We start from the raw sequence: 12,884 nt of genomic DNA, 5'->3' as shown, positions 1-12,884 counted from the left end.
TTTCATCACTTGAAATATATCTTGCTACTCCCTTCTGACTTGCAGAGTTTCTGCTGAGAAATCAGCTGTTACCCACATGGGAGTTCCCTCATATGTTGTCATTTTGGCCTTGTTGCTTTTAATAAATTTTCTCTGTCTTTAATTTTTGTCAGTTTGACTACTACATGTTTTGTCGTGTTTCTCCTTGGGTTTCTCCTGCCTGGGACTCTCTGTGCTTCCTGGACTTGGGTAGCTATTTCCTTTCCCATGTTAAGGAAGTTTTCAACTATAATCTCTTTCAATATTTTCTCAGGTCCTTTCTCTCATCTCCTTCTGGAACCCCTATAATGCGAATGTTGGCATGTTTAACATTGTCCCAGAGGTCTCCTAGGCTGTCTTCAGTTCTTTTCATTCTTTTTCCCTTATTCTTTTCCTCATCAGTGATTATTGCCATTCTGTCTTCCAGGTCACTTATTCGCCCTTCTGCCTCAGTTAATCTGCTATTGGTTCCTTCTAGTGTATTTTTCATTTCAGTTCTTGTGTTGCGTATCTCTGTTTGTTTGCTCTTGAATTCTTCTAGGTCTTTGGTAAACTTCTCAATCTTTGCATCCAATCTTTTTTCAAAGTCCTGGATCATCTTCACCATCATTATTCTGAATTCTTTTTCTGTAAGGGTGCCTATCTCCTCTTCATTGAGTTGTTTTTCTGGTGTTTTATCTTGTCCCTTCATCTGATACAAAGTCCTCTGCTTTTTCATTTTCTCTATCTTTCTGTGGCTGTGTTTTTCAGTTCCACAAGATGAAATACTGCTGATACTGCTTGATTCTGTTGTCTGCCCTCTTGTGGAGGAAGCTATCTAGGAGGCTCGTGGGTGCTTCCTGATGGGAGGGACTTATGGTGGGCAGGGCTGGGTGGGCAGAGCTCAAAGACTTTAATCTGATTTGGTGGGCAGACCTCAGTAAAACTTTAATCTGCTTGTCTGCTAATGGGTGGGGCTCTATTCACACCTTGTTGTTTGTTTGACCTGAGGCTACTTAGCACTGGAGCTTACAGGCTCTCTGGTGGGGCTAATGGTGGACCCTGGGAGGGTTCACGCCAATGAGCACTTCCCAGAACCCCTGCTGCCAGTGCCCCTGCCTCCTCAGTGAGCCACAGCTGCCCCCCACCTCTGTAGGCAACCCTCCAACACCAGCAGGTAGGTCTGGTTCAGTCTCCTATGGGGTCACTGCTCCTTCCCCCTGGGCCCTGGTGAGCACAATTTTTGTGTGCCCTCCAAGAATGGAGTCTCTGTTTCCCCCAGTCCTGTGAAGGTCCTGCAATCAAATCCTGCTGGCTTTCAAAGTCTGATTCTCTGGGGATTCCTCCTGCCATTGCTGGACTCCCAGGTTGGGAAGCCTAACATGGGGCTCAGGACCCTCACTTTAGTTGGTGGACTTCTGCAGTATAACTGTTCTCTAGCTTGTGAGTCACCCACCCAGCATTTATGGGATTTGATTTTAACACAATTTCACCCCTCCTAGCATCTCACTGAGGCTTCTCCTTTGTCCCTGGATGTGGGGTGTCTTCTTTGGTGAGTTCCAGTGTCTTTCTGTCGATGATTGTTCAGCATTTAGTTGTAATTCCAGTGCTCTTGCAAGAGGGAGTGAGCACACATCCTCCTACTCTGCCATCTTAATCCTATCTCCAGGAAATTATTTTTAAAACACAAATATTATTTCATTTATTGCAGCAAAAAAAAGTATATATGTTCAGATAAAAATCTTTTTCTGACAGATACTCTAGGTAACAATAAATGTGCTTGTTGCAAAAAATAGAGTTTATATATTGATCCAAGTCAGCTATTCAGTAAAGGACCACTGTTAATGGCTATAAGCACTAATGGAGTTCACAGAAATGGGAGAAGATGTGTTAGTTTGTGTCAGAAAAGTCTTCATTGTTCAGGGAGTTCCTGAACTGTGCTGATGGAAATAAGATGTGGCCAGATCTGTTTTCTGTTTACTGTCCCATGTCGTGTAAGATCCAAGAAACGATGCGGGAGAATTTAAGACTATAAAAATGAATAGATTGAAAGTGAGTAATAATTTTCATAGTGAATTATTTTTCTGAAATAGAGAAATGTACTTGTTTATAACTCATCTAGGAGAATAAAGTGGCTTTGTGGTATTTCCTGCTGGCTTATCCTCTGTGATTCTTGTGGAAGAGGGGCTAAAAAACATTGGCTGTGGAGGGGTTTTCTGAGTAATTATTCATAATTTGCAAAAGAAACAATTGAGTTTATCAGTTAGGTCACTTAATTTCATATTGTATGGCGTAGTGTCATTATTTGATTTTTAACTAGCTGCATGAAGATTTAAATAAAATCTTGCTCCAGTTCATAGAATTTCTATAGAAAATTAATGATTTTAGGAACTCATCTCGGTAAAATATCAGCTATTTGCAACTCTTAATTTTAAACAAATGGAAATATCAATGGTCATGTTATTACTATGCCCAGATACTGTTTCACAATATTTGATTCAATTCATTCAATATTCCATTGGGCAGGAAATAAATAGATATGCATAAAAGCAATCTTGGCAGTCTGTCAGAGTTTATGCAATAAAGGGAAAACATTAAGACATTACAATAAGTAAATATTTAATTGAGGCAATTAGATGCTTATAAACCATAAGACAGGTTCAGGGAGTTCTTGAAGGTTGAAGCTTTTTGATGGCTGCTTCTACCTCTCATGTCCACTATTGTCCTTCAGAGACTCAGAAAGCTGTGGAAACTACTAGCAATGTTACTAGAAACCATCTCTCTTGCCTCCTGTACCCAGGTGTGTGATTTTCAAAAAAAAAAAAAAAAAAGGCTAAAAGGTCTTTGCAGATTTTCTTGTTTGCCTAAGAATACCTGATTTATTCAGTCTTGATAAAATATTGGCTACTGTTTTTATTTTTTCTTCCAGAGCTCATGTTAGCTGTTCTCCTTGTAATCTGGTCTCTTCAGTACGGCTTTATGATACAAGGGCAAGTGTGGATGGTGTTGGTGTTGGAGTGCTAAAAATGATCTGGCAATATAAAGATGTTACATCCTGGGTTCAGAGAGATAGGTAAAGATAGTTAAATCATGAAAAGAAGAGGTTTTCTTTCTTTCTTTCTTTTAATAAACAGTAATCTACTGAGAACAATTCTAAAGAATTTTCAAGAAACTTTGTCACCCAATCTAGTGACTGTGATGAAATCTGAACCACATCAGAGTGTGTATAATGTTACCAGTACCCTTGACAATACTTATTTTATGTCATATTTTCAGTAATGTCTTAATGGCTGAGATTTATCACATATACATTTATTTACAGTAGTCCCTTAGATTGGTGCCTTAAACAGATATCTAATAAATATTTGCTGAGTAATACACAAACTCTTGTTTATTTAGGGAAGCTGTGACAAAATCTGTTCACCGCATACCTTCCTTCCCTTGTCATTTCTCTTTATATTACTCAGAGCTGTCTTCTATTGAGATTAAAAAATACACAAGCATATCATGCTCCTGTATAAGATACTAAATTGAAAATCAGTGAAATACAAAAAATTATAAGTGATTCAAGAAGGGTTTTCAAACAAAAATATTAAAGGACAAATATTCAATGGGAAAAAAATGGAAAAGGTTGTCAAAGTTTTATTCCACCTGCAAATGATGAAAAACAATAACTAAATAATTTTAATAAGAATATTGTCAATTAAAAAAAACTAAAGTTTACTTTATTGTTGAAACAGATACAAATCATAGGAAAAGATGATAACTTCCCCTCAAATGAAACCTATCAAGGTACTTATGACCTAGTTAGATTTCATTTAAAGAAAGATAAAGGTTTTATAAAGCTTCCCTACAGATTAGCAGTGCTATGGCTGGCAGAAGTGATCATGTGATCTATTGGGAGAGGCAGGGGAAGTAGAAATTGGAAGAAGTTCAGCATAGCAAAAAGGAGCACAGAAAGTCAGCATACCCAGATTAGAAATCTTGCTCTATGACTTTTTAGCATTGAGCTATGTACAAGTTTCTGTTTTTTGTTTTTCCCTGAGAATCAGTTTTCTTCTTTGCAAAATGCATAATAATTTTTATCTATACTAAGGAAGTGTGATTTCTGACTACTCAGTGCTAGTATTCCCACTGCCATATTGATGACTCATCATTCATTTTCTCCACTCTTGACTTCTTCACCAGATGTTAGCTATTTTTAATAAAATTTCAGAAGCAACACAGGATTAACTGCTGCTTGGAAAAACTAATATATGAGATAAGGATGCTTCTATACAGTTCCTTCAAGCTAAGATATCTTGGGATAAGTGACAATTTTGCAAAGGAAACAGTGATGCCATAAACTGAGCAACAGTTTTTGTTGAGGAACAGCAATTTCAACATCTGGTGAGTAATTTGATCCAGTGTATGTAAACACACGCATGTGTTTTGGGATGGAACACAAAATGTGTCTGAATGTTATCATAAACCAAAAGAGAAAATAACTTTCACATGCCAGTGTACACACTCAGCTCTCACATTATAGACCACTCCAAGACGCCTTCATTTAGGTTATCAAGAGAAAAGACATGGAGAATATCATCAATTAAAGGATGGTTTTAAAGTGGCAAAATACATATGTTTCTGCATTCTTCCTCACTCAGAACTAACACAAACTTAATAAGTAAAAGAATAAAGACAACAGAAAAATATAGGAGACATTTGCAAAAACAGAATTTACAAATCCAAATACATGAAGAAAAGTTGTCAAATGTAGAAGCTTCAACAGAAGCCGTGGAGAGACACCAAGAGAGGACACTCTTGACTATGGTTCAGATGAAGCAGGCAATGTGCAGCTCTCCAAATGAGAATCCTTAATTGGAAGCAGAAGAGGATGAAGATACTATTGGTAGGCATTACCCTGGGTATTTTTGGTAATAGGAGAAATGTAGGTAGCAGGGTCAAATGGGGAAACAGATGTGGTAAAATTTTAGAATAGCTTCCGTCAGCAAGGTAGAGTGGAGAAGCAAGGAGGAACTAGAAGCATCCCTGCAGAGGCTGATTTCTGGTATCTGCGAAGAAGCAAAGTCTGAAAGACACATCCATATGCAATGGTTTTCTATGCAATTGGCTGGGAACCCTCAGGAATTCTCAGTCATAGTTAGCCCAGCTTCTGATCTTCTTTCAAATGAACTTCTTATAAACAGTGGTCTCAAAAAGACTTTCTCTCACTTAAAGATGAGTACATTTAAAAGGATCTAACAGAGGATCTGCATTTTTAAAAAGAGCATAACAGTAAAAGGAAAAACACGCAGCAGACAAAGAATATTGAATAGGAAAATATTGCCTTGAAGCAAATGAAAAATTTTAAAATTGTCCTGAATTAAGACAAAATGCAATCATTCACTCACAATTTTTTTTTAAAGAGCTCAGATTAGTCATCAGAAAAGATCAGTGAAACAACAGGGTGGATGAAAGTTGAGCTGGTACAGCTCAAGAAATGAGAGAAAAATACCATCTTCACAGATATTAAAACCATATTCAAAAGTTCAAAAAGGAGAAAATAATACTAAAAATACAAGTGGGACTATAAAGGACATATATGAGAAAAATTTAAGAATGAAAGTAGAAATAAACAAAGTTAAAAGATACAGAATGGAGATAACATACAGGGAATCAGTGTCACTGAAGAAAAGATCAGAATAAAGAAAATAGAAGAAATGTACAAAGATATAAGAACATGTTCTCAAAAATGTTATTAGCCTAGAAACTAAAAATTAATAAAGGAGAAGAATTTTCTTGGGGGGAAAAGTAATGTAGATGACCAACCCAAATAAGTCCCAGCAGAGTTACTGGACTTCAAAGATGAAATTTCAGGCATTCCAACGCAGCACTTGCTAATGGGAAGAATACAATAATTTGGTCTAAATTATCCACAGTAACATTCTATGCAAAAAAACATCAACTGGATACAGAGTTGCCTGGAAAATAATTTATGACAAAATAATTTTATATCCAGCCACATTTTAGTTTTATTATATATAGCAATAATACTTTCACTCACAGAGAGGAAGCATCCCATAAGATCAGTTGGAAGAGAGAGGATGAAATTCAGCCAATAAGAGCTGAAAGATGAAACTACTATAGGTAGATAGATAGACAGATAGATATAGATAGAGAGATGATAGATAGATAGATGATAGATAGATAGATAGATAGATAGATAGATAGATAGATAGATGAGAGATAGATAGATGAGAGATAGATATAGATATATATCTCCACTCAATTTACTTAACCATAGGCCAAGTACTTACAGTCTGTTAATATACAATAAAAAAATGAAGAATGAAAATTCAGAAGTAATATAATCAAAATGTTAGAAAGAAGTAGGAGGTAGTATCAATTTCTTTTATAATCAAGTGGTCAAGAAACACAATTTAAAGTTGGGATATTAAGATAGAGAAATTAAGACAGAGGTATTAAGTGTATTTGCAGAAACACGTCCCTTGATTCTCCTGCTGTAGGGAGGAGCTGATGGCCCCACTGAAACCGTTCTGTATCCTGCATTCATTCCAAGTGCATCTTCCTGAAGGATATTTCCAGCATAACTGAGCAAGCATGGCAATAATGCAGGCTCCTTCCTGCAACATGTGAGGCTTCCTTAAGGGATACCTGTCTCAAAATTTCTTCATCAGCCTGGCCAAAGCTTTATTAGAACTGCTCTGAATCTAGGACATTTCTTGTCCAATCACAGCCCCCTTCCTTCCCTTCATAGGGGTCAGCTGTGCTGTGAGCTGAAGGCTCCATCAACCCCCTTCTCTGTCTGTCTCCCATTCATCCTTTATGAGAATTTTTCCCATAAATCTCATGCACCTCACACTTCATTTTAGCATCTGTGTCTCAGAGGATCTGCACTAACACAGAGAGTAAACACTGAAAGAACAAATAACAAATAGTAACAACTGAGTTTATATTATGTGGTGAAGGGAAGAGGGGGAAGTACATTTAAAGCAAGCAGAAATATACTAAATTGTCTTTGTGCCTAGAGAGAATTCAATAAGTAGTCTAAATAATGCAACATCAATTACATTGTAACTGTTCAACTAAATTTATTGTAACTTTTTTATTTCATTACAAGACAGGCACACAGAGGCACCTGCACACACATGCACACACAGAAAGTAAAATCAGACTATAAAGTGGCAGATATCAGCAAAATAAACAAACAAACAAAAAAAGGCCATGTAAAATATAGAAAATACGTGACAGAGGACAAAAAAATTTTAATCAGAACTGAAACTAAAAACATTTGTATTTCAATATATGTAAGTGGAATAAACTTAGCTAACACACAGAGAGAGAAAGAGAGAGAGAACAGTTGGATTACCTCTATATCTGTGGTTACTTCACATTTAGGAGTTTTATTCTTTTAAAAATAGTTTTGGTATATTTTCCTTTTTATCTTTAATTAGTTAGATAATAGTTTATGCATTGCCTTGTCTTATTTTAAGCAAAGTTTTCTTGTGCATGTGAACTCCAGCAAAATATCCTCATTGTTTCCTGAATGTAGAATTTCCTTATTAGTAACCTTTTTTCTCATAACTGCTTAAGGCTATGAATTTTCCTCTGTGTACTAGTTTAGTTGTATCCTGTAGGTTTTAATATATGCAATATTCAATATTCCGTATTCTAAGGATTATTTGATTTTTGTTAAATATATTATTGAAATTTTATATTTCAAGGTGGAAGGGTTTATTTTTATTTTATTATCTTGTTACTAAAGGTTTATTAAGTTTGATCAGAGCATGTCACATGAACTGTTTTTACATATTATAATGTCTATATGTTTGTATATGTACAACTTTATTTTGCCAGTGATACATAAGCAGTGGAAAGGAAGGTACTATATTTCAATTAGCTCTCTCTTATGAATTATGTTTTGGGGAGACATCTGTATACTTACTCCTTTTTTTTTTTTCAGCGAAACATTTCCCAGTCTGATAGGAAGCAAATGACACTATTATGATTAGAAAGAAACCTACCACAAAGGGAAGTTGTTCTCAGAGATGCCACCTTCAAAACCTCACCAGCAAAAATAAGAGAATATCAACAATCAAGAAGCTATCACATTCTGGGGAGCCATTGAAATCAGGAAAACTTTCATGAATAATATTGCAGCAAGATTACAAACTTGCTCCAGAAAAAAACAAAATAAAACAAAACAAAAAGACAAAAGGCAGAAATAGCAAATATATGTTCACATCATTTCTGCCTTTCAAATATCATGCAAATATTTCTAATTATTTTAACCTACATCCTATCCCAGACCTTATATGCAAAGAGGTCTAAAAATATAGTTTTGGCTTACCATTTTCTGGTGGGCTAAAAGTGGTAAGGCCACTAAGGGTGAAAAATCATGTTTTAGGCCAATCCATCATATTAACGAACATCACTCCTTCTAGGCGTATGTAAAGTTCTAATCAATAAAAGTAAAGTGCTCCCATCTAAAATGATACTACTACTCTAGTATCATGGAAAATATCCTCTTTCCAAAATGGGAAACCCACGATCCCAGTAGTCACTACACTCACGTCCAATGATAATTATTTATCTACTAGATCAAACCCAATCACATTTTTCTACCAATCATACAGTTCAAAATATATTCTATAAAATATTAGGAAAAAAGCATCTGGGAAAATGGAAACTGGAAGTGATAGATTAGATATAGATAGATGATAGGGAGGAAGATAGATGATAGATGATAGATAGATGATAACAGATGATAGATAAACAGATGATAGATAAAAAGAAAAACATATAGACAGATAATCAGAGTAAGGAAGAAGAGATATATAACTATTCTAAGGTTACTTTCATAATTGTTGATGAGACTTTAATTGTATTTATGATAATAGCTCCTTTTCTCCCCTAGCCCATTCTATGTCCCATCACACTTAAACACTTCAACCCACCCAAAACTTCATTCTTGTGATGATCTCTGTGTTCTTAACAAGGTCCAGATAATCCTTGAAACTGTTGGACACTCACAGGAACCCGTAGGTACCATACCGTTGGTCATGTGTCCACACATGAAAGTGGGCACCATCATATAGCAGAGTTCTACCCATTGGAAGAAATAACATGTTTGACTGTCCTCTAGAGTTACTCCCTGAGGGAAAATGTAATGTTGCTCTTCCCACTTGTAGGATGGGTGAGATGAAGTTGTCTCCCATCCTGGGCATCTGGTCACAGTGAACCTCTGCAGAGTCTACAGGTGAGAATTAAGAAAGAGGTGGTGATGCTGTATGTGCCTTTCTGCCGTGAGCCACCAGCTCTGATGGGACCACTTTCCTCCAACAGAGAAGAGTTACTTATACTAGTTGTTCTTCCTTCAAATTAAAAAAACATTTTGCTCTAATCTAAACCTGCCTTTTTATGCTGAATTATTCTTTATAGTTTCCTTTGAGTATTTGCAGGACTATACAAAGATATTTCAAGATCTCAGTGTATAGCTCTCACAGAAAAATAAATCAATTCAGAATTAAAATTTTCTGATGAGCCAGTGGTCCCACATGGGTTGGAATAACATTAATCAATTTCACAAATTCAATATGCCAAGCCAAAACAAACAAACAAGCAAAAAGAACCCAAACAATGTAATTTAAGCAAAAGTTTTTCAACACAGTATTTTGAATAAGCTCCAGCGTGAATCACAGAGCTGTTGAAGTAGTTCAACTCATCTTCCTAATTATTACTTCGGAAAAATTGGAATACTTGGCTGAAAGCACACTGTCTCAGATTTTCTTTTAAAAACATTTCAGTAAAAACTATAGCATATGAATGCTAAATTCATTTGTTATTTTGCTACTTGATTAATTTAGATTCGGTTCAATTTGTCAATGGCAATATTCTGTTTGTGAAAGGAAGCTAATAAATAAAATGTAATATGCCAAGCCTGTATTATATAATGAGTTATTTCTAGAGTAAATTGTATGTTAAAGTGGTTCAGATTTTGATCTTTAAAAAGATAAAACTTGTTTTAGTACACTTCAAATTGCTACAAATTCAAGTATAAAACATTAAAATATATTTCAAACACTACATAATGAAGAGCATGTCAGTGATAGCTAACATTATAAATATGTAAACATTTAGTTTTATCTTTCCTGTTGGCAGTAATTAAATGTAATAACCTTTTGTATAAATTAAGAAGTGATTCTCAATAATAATGAATGGCCCTATGTAATAATTAATGTCTCATTTCTGTATGCAGTGAAAAAAAAATCACTCTTGCCAACACAAATGCTTGAAATTTTATCATCATAAATTATTTTTAGCATGTTAGTTTTGACGATTCAATATTTCACCAGATTTGAATGAAGTAAGTAACCTCCTAACCTTTAGATCTTAATGTGATGCAAACATGCAGAACGTAAGATTCACAAGAAACAATGACTGGAAGAATAAGTGGATTTTTTTTTCCATTTAATGAATACTGAAAAGCGTGTTGCAAATACCCCAAGTCTTTTCTTAATATGTAAATCTCTCCCATGAAACAAGGTTGCTGTCTGTGTAGGCTGGCGTGTGATGGCGCCTTTCTTTGGTAGCAGCATCTGCATCCAAGTGCACACTAGCACTCTTTTTTTCCTTTTACAATGTCCTCTGGTGCTAATTGAGGATTTTTGTGATGAGCTCTGAATGTGCAGGAAATGCCTAGCAGGAGTCCAAACATTTGCCCTTGGAATTTCTGGCTAGCTTATTATTCTCTATCTATGCTAGTATTTGAGCTTTCAATTTATTGAGTAATCCCCTCTGTATCACTTTAAACCACTATTTGCCACTTTTAAAAGTGAATGTATGATATGTTTAATCTGAAATATGTGATTTTTGTGTATTTCACTACAGACCCAATGGGTAGCTCAAAGTTGAAATACGATAAAAATAGAAATCAGCAAAACGTCTATTTCAGGAAAAAGGGTTCAAGGTCACTACTTTTATTTATGCTGTAATTTCCATTAGAATTATGAACATATTGCATTTTAAATGATGTACTCTTCATTTAAAAAAAATTTCCATTATTATTGAAAGAATAAAATACCTGAATTGAAAGGATTATATTTTTAGAGCTAACAAGTATTATATTTCTCAGAACTGTCAAGTAATGTAGCCTTTCATAATAAGCTGTAATGAGTTGCTAGTAAAACAAAGAGCTCCTAGATCATTTGAAACCAAAAAAGAATGTGCTTCTCTGTAAGAGACAGAATAAGAACAAGGGTTTTACTATTATCAAAGGCAGAAGGTTGTCATGGGAGGGGGGAACTGAGACTGGGATGGAGCAGGACAGGAAAGATAAAGAAGGGGTACATGAAAAATAGGAAAATAGAGTAGGTACCTTATGGTTTGTCACATTAGTGCAGATCCACCAGCTCCTGTTTGGCTTCCCTTCCTGCAGTTTATCATAAGTCATGCTTAATAAGCTATAGGATATTAATAGTGATCAAGTTCTCTATTAATTATAAACAGTCATCAATCAATCAACTGGCAAATCAACAAAGTAATAAATTAATCACCTACTGCAGGTAAGATGTTTGCTATGGTAACAGAGACCCATAAACCAACATAGATGTTCATCTGCAAAAAGGGGCTGTCAATTGTGTGTCACAAGCAGAACCTCCCAGAGTGATCGCTTTGAACTAGAAACACATTTGGATATTTTTGTTGTGATGGTATATATGCTTAATATGAGATATATTCTCCTAAAATAGTTTTAGTGCACGATGCAAGATTATTAACTATGGGTTCCATGTTGTACCACAGATCTCTAGAACTTATCCTGAACAACTGAAATTTTATATCTGTCCAACAGTGAAAGAAGGTGTTTTTTGTTTGTTTGTTTGTTTGTTTGTTTTAATAAGGTGAGTCTACTTGAGAAAGTCATATGCATTAAAAATAAACACACAAGGTCTAAAACCCTCAGCATAATCTGTGAATTTTCCCATTTTCTCATGCTACCATCTAAAGCCTGCTTAGTTTTATTCTTAAATTTGCCTCAAAATATTACCTCCTATTGATTCTTGGTGCTATTTTTCAAGGTTAAGTGTTTGTTATCTCCTGGTGATCTATGGCAAAATGCCTCTACCCTGACTTCCCTGCCAATGGAACACTCATGCCAAATCCACACTCTTCACTGAGCATCCTTTCTTTATCTTAGAGATGATCAAATACAGGCACCCTTCAGCATCCGTGGGGGACTGGTTCCAGGGCCATCTTCGGATGTTAAAATCTGCAGGTGCTTTAGTCTCTTTATAAAATGACACAGCTTTGCATATAACCTATGCACATCCTCCTGTGTACTTTAAATCATCTTTAGATTACTAATAATACCTAATACAGTGTAAATGTTACATAACTAGTGGCAATACAATGTAAATGCTATGTATGCAGTTGCTGGCATGAGGTAAATTCGTTTGCTTTTTGGAAATTCCTGGAATTTTTTTAAAATATATTTTCAATCTGCAATAGGTTGAATCCACAGATGTGGAACCCTAGGATACAGAGGGCTGATATAACTCCCTTCCTTAAAAACCTATTGTCTCTAGAAAAGAGGTTCTTCAAATGGTAAGAACCACATTCACCTTTCCAGCACATTTTCCTCTTGTTCTTGGTCTCATTACAGCTGTAGAGAACTTATCTTAAGCAGAGATGTGGAGAAGATTAGAAGTTGTATGTGGCCTCTCTTTCTGTGTTCTGCTTCCTGAACCCCGATGTTGCTAAGCCCCTAATTCAATGTGCGGCTACTCATGGACTCACACTATAGCTGGTCAGAGTCACAGGACAAGCAAAGATTAATTGTCAATAATGTGTTAATAGTGTTAATGAAAAATTCCAAGAGGATGGTA

Source organism: Hippopotamus amphibius, chromosome 3 (assembly GCF_030028045.1).
Source record: "Hippopotamus amphibius kiboko isolate mHipAmp2 chromosome 3, mHipAmp2.hap2, whole genome shotgun sequence".
NCBI classification, from domain to species: Eukaryota; Metazoa; Chordata; class Mammalia; order Artiodactyla; family Hippopotamidae; genus Hippopotamus; species Hippopotamus amphibius.
This window is presented reverse-complemented; position numbering follows the sequence as displayed.